Genomic DNA, 5,096 nt, shown 5'->3' on the forward strand with positions numbered 1-5,096 from the left:
ACTTGAAAAACAAAATCATTATCAAGTATAAGAATACTTCCAATGGAGCCATGTGCACATCGAGATTAAAGAAAAAATGATGTGAAGGCTCGAAATGCATGCTTGGACAACTATCCGGACTTTAGAGACCGAATGATATGACTTTGAAGGGATCAAACATAGCTGAGGAAGAGAGTACCGCTGCAACTTAGTGACCTTCAGAAACCATATCTCAATATAGCTTTGATATCCATGGTCCTTTTGCTGATCTGGATCATTCTTCATGTCACCTTCTATCATGACCTTCTCATCTTCCTCTTTTTGTTGATCTTTCTCTTGAGTACATGGAGGATTTGATGGTAACCATGAGGGAACTCTCTTGATCTCTGATTTTGATGCCTTCTCTTCATCAAGTGCAGCCCATGGTTCTTTGATCTCCTCTTTTGAATCTTCTTTTGCTGGATGCGGTCCTTCAATGCTTGCAATATAGTCTCTGCTTTGCAACACTCTTCCTGAGCTATGGTGAAGATCATTGAGCTCAAGAGGAGTTGTTTGCATATGTTGTGCCTCAGATTTGCAATGGGGTTGAGCTGCTCCATTGTATGGCTTTGGAAATGGTACGGGTAGTTGAGTGGAGGTGTGAAATTGAGATGGAGATGGATGGCATTGTGGTTGGGTAGGCATTTGGGGTTGCCTTGGTGGAGGATGAGGCGATGGTTGTGGATGAGCAGGTGGTGGAGGAAAATGAGCGGGATGAGAGTTGTACTGGGGCCTCCACCCCTGATAAGGTGCATTCCACTGAGGCTGTGGCTGAGCATAAGAGTGAAACGAATGAGCAGTTGGTTGGGCATAATATGGATCTATGAAGGAATAAGGAGGAGGTGTGAACCAGGAAGGATGAGCAGGGGGACCCCAAGAAGGCATGAAGGTGGCTTGATAGGGGTCATAATAGGTCTCGGATGTCCCTTGCAGTTCCTGCTGGTAAGATCTAGGTCCATGCGGCCTCCTTTGGTTCATATAATGGAGTGGTTCAGTGGCTCCTTTGGCTCTCTGATATGCAACTTTAAGTCCAGTCAAGGAAGGGCACTGATTTGTAGGATGGTATTCTTCACATATGAAACACACTTCTAGGGAGTGCATTGGACATTCGTTCCTAGTATGCTTTCTAGTGCACCTAGGACAAAAGATGACCAAAGCGCTCTTAGCTCCCTCTTGATTCCTTTGGATCTGTAAGGTATCCAGTTGCATGGCAAGAAACTGCCTCATATCACTCTTGAAATCTTCTATCTGATCTTCAAATTCATCTTTGGACAAGGGACTGCTCCCAACATTTCTGCTTGTAGCCATTTGCTCCAAAGGAATGGTTTCTTCTTCTTCTCCCCTTGAGGTTCTTCAAATATGTCTTACTGTCCACCTAAGGGTTCTTTAATCACAGCCATCGAAGAAGAGAGAGAATGTTGGTTGTGTGAAGCAGTGGGGGTGTTGTGCAATCATTTTTCTAACTTATCTCTACTCATACCAGGCATGAAAAGAAATATTTTTGGTTGATTTTTGCTTTTTTCTACTTCTACTTGCAAAATTGAAATAGATTGAACTGCAATTAACTATCTTGCGAAAATGAAATTGCGGAATTGAAATGAAAGCAGGAAGAACTAATCTATTTTGCTCAAATGAAATTGCAGGAATGAAATGCTAGTCTATGCTTGCGGAATTGAAATGCTAATCTACGCTTGCAGAAATGAAATTGCGGAATTGAAATGCTAATCTATGAAAGCGGGAAATGCTAATCTACTTTTGCATAAACGAAATTGCATAATGGAAATGAAATAAACTACTTAGAAGAAGATTGTAGTGGAAAATAGAAGAAAAGCAGCAATCACCAATACTCTGACGCTTCCCCGGCAACAGCTCCAAAAAGATGGTGGGCCCCAGTATTGTAGCAATAATGCTACAACTCCTGGAACTCCCTTCTTTAATTTTATCAACCCGGTAGTTCGTAACAAACTTGGAAGTGACGGTGCTGTATGCACAAGTACTAGCTCTTGCCGCAACTGTCACTTGGTCAGCTGGCACAAGTCCGCTAGGGGCTCAAGCCAACTTCTATGAGCTCTTAGAAGAAGCTTTTTAACTGATGGACGAAAGCTAACTCAAAGGAAGCTAATCTACTTGCGGAAAGAAACTGAAAGCCAAAAAGAAATACAAACCCTAGCAAACCCTAGCAAACCCTAATTCTACCAACTAGTCCTACTGATGCAAAAATGAGAATGCAAACTACGAGAAGAGATGCCATTACTTCTAGGAAGGTAAAATGCATGTGTCTAAGTTATCACTATCTGAAGAAAACATCTTTTTTGTATTTTTGATTAAGTTATTAGAATTATCATACATGTGCTTTTAACTAGCTTTTCACCGTGCAGGGGTGGATCAAGGAGGAGAAATGCTTGGAAAAGGTTGGGAAGACTCGGAGAGGGTCTAAGGGATCCCTATCATCCTTTCAGAGAGTTTCACAAAGTCAGGATGCCATGCAACCATGTTTATGAACTTCTACAGGAAGTCTGCAGGGGTTTCTACAGGAATTTATGAAGTTCTTCTACAGGATGTTTCGAAATGGGATTTTTGAGGATGGGTGATTGATGGAAGATGCATGGATGGTTATGGAGGTAGGATGGGGGTCTGAAGTGACCCAGGAACTGATGGATGGAGTGGTGAGATGATATGTGGAAGGCTGATTTGGCTTTAAGGTAGTTGAGACAACAATGGAGAAGAAGGTAGGGTTACGTGGGCAAGAGGATGGGTGTGAAGCGAGAAGCCTAGATATGGGATGAATCAGATGGCTCTGATGAAGCTGGACCATGTGAGTGAGTGATAGAGATGCCCTGCACAATGCACATTCAACCGAATCAATGAATTCTTGCAAACAAACTAAGTCCTAGCTAACTTAATCTAACTGTCAATGAAATGAATAAACAACAGCCTCGTTTGGAAAGAGAACCATGTACATCACGTGAGAAAGAGCATTCCGAAAGATCTAAATGCATGAAAAACTCCTACCAATTGATTCCCAAACATAAAAAGCTACTTTAACCAACAAAAACAACCAAAATAACAAAGCAAGATCTAAAGAGAAGATTTTATTTTATGAACGCAGCAAACACACATAAAGATAAACAGGGGAGGTACTGGGCGCTTGAGATGGGCCCAACCCCAAGAGCTACAGCCTCCCAAGAGAAATTTAGAGCTGGTGCAAAGATGAATTCATCTTTATTAATCAAGAATGAAGAGTTACATCAAAACTATCCACAAGGAGAGCTTGAGAATGAGCTGAAAGCAAAGCTAATCTATTGCATACAAATCGAATTACAAAATGACTACAACAAGGCTATGAAATGACTAACTACTAGCTACTATCTACTGGCTAACTAGCTAACATCCACTGGCTAACAAAATGACTAACTGGCTAACCCAAATGAGGCCCTAAGCCTTCTTATTTATACAATTTGAGGACCCAACAGTCCTCCTAAAATTTAGGGACTCGGCTGCCCAAAACTTGGAGTTAACAGCAGTCCTACTTGACTTGCTTGGCTGCCCTTGTGTTGATTGATTCGGTGGCCCTTGAACTCCGAGCTAATGGTGGAGAATTCGAGGCAAGGGCCCATAAATGAAGGGGACACCTTCCTACAAATCCTCTAGCTTGTCTTCCCACGAATTTGGCTGCCAAGTGCTCATTAAGACCTTCAATTTTGTCTCCAAATTGACCAAAAAGGCTACACAAAGCACCCATTAGACTTGTTGGCATAATGACTAACCAAATTCACTCTATTAGCATAAAAATAATCAAAAACATGCAATAAACCAATGAGAATGGTGGATTAAGTCAAATTAGGAGGTTGAATGAGCCCAAATAATTATACATTTTTGGGGCTCATCACTTTCAGCCCCAAAAACTCGCTATGGGGGCTCCGCTGCCCAACAATACAGACTGGGCTAGAGATATGGATTAGAGAAGATATACAAGTGGGTATGTGTTTAACCTATTTGGAGGTGCAGTCAGCTGGATGAGTAAGAAACAATCTGTAGTGGCATTATCAACTACAGAGGCAGAATACATGGCAACCACTCATGCAAGAAAGGAAGCAGTTTGTTGCAGAGATTGTGTTCAAGTATGGGGTTAGTACAGGGAGCTATAAGGATAGACTGTGACAGCCAAAGTGCAATTTTCTTAGCAAATAACCTTACTTATCATTCAAAGACAAAGAACATTGATGTCCAATATCACTTTGTGAGGGGTATGATAGAAGACAAAAAGGTGTTGCTGGTAAAGGTGGACACTTTGAAGAATACTGTAGATGCATTGACAAAATCTATGAGCTCTAAGAAGTTCTCTTGGAGTAGAGAAACAATGGGAATTTCACAGCTGGATAAATGACTAAGCTCTCTTGTGTCCCCCTCTAGAAAGAAAACAACAAGTGGGAGAATGTTGGGTTGTGTTATATTCTTTCCATGACTAGCCCACATAGTTAACCGGGGGGTTAGAGAGGTGGCAGAGCCCCCTCTTCATTGCACCAATTGCGCAGCGGGGGGATCACAGGGGGTTTGAGCGGGGAAGGTATCCCCCCTCTACGGGGTTCAGGGTAGCACCCCGAGCAAAACATTTTTGGACACTATATTAGGTTGGGAAAACCTACCTATGGTTTTGTGCATGGTTTTCGCACATGGTTTTGGATGCGATGGTTTTCGGTCCATGTTTTTTGATGCGATGGTTTTCGTTCCATGATTTTGGACGCGATGGTTTTTGGTCCATGGTTTTGGACGCAATGGTTTTCGGTCCATGGTATTGGATGCTTCGGCATGTATAAATATGTATTGTAACATTAAAATGAACATAATGAAAAATCAAGCTGGTACACCTGGTTTGGGGATCCACAGGAAAAATATCTGTTTATATGTGTTTTATTTGTTATGCTCTCACATTGTTTATTTCCTATGTTTTAGAATTCATATGCAGGTAATTTCTATACGGGGTTAAAAACTACAGCTTCTAGAGACAACCCTTGGGTCGAGAAGAAGGGTCAGAGCCTAGGAAACCATAACATATTTCAAGGATATATTTTTTCTAC

This window comes from Pinus tabuliformis, chromosome 4_1, assembly GCF_031772625.1.
Source record: "Pinus tabuliformis cultivar Carrire ecotype Pingquan chromosome 4_1, CPIR1, whole genome shotgun sequence".
Lineage (NCBI taxonomy): Eukaryota > Viridiplantae > Streptophyta > Pinopsida > Pinales > Pinaceae > Pinus > Pinus tabuliformis.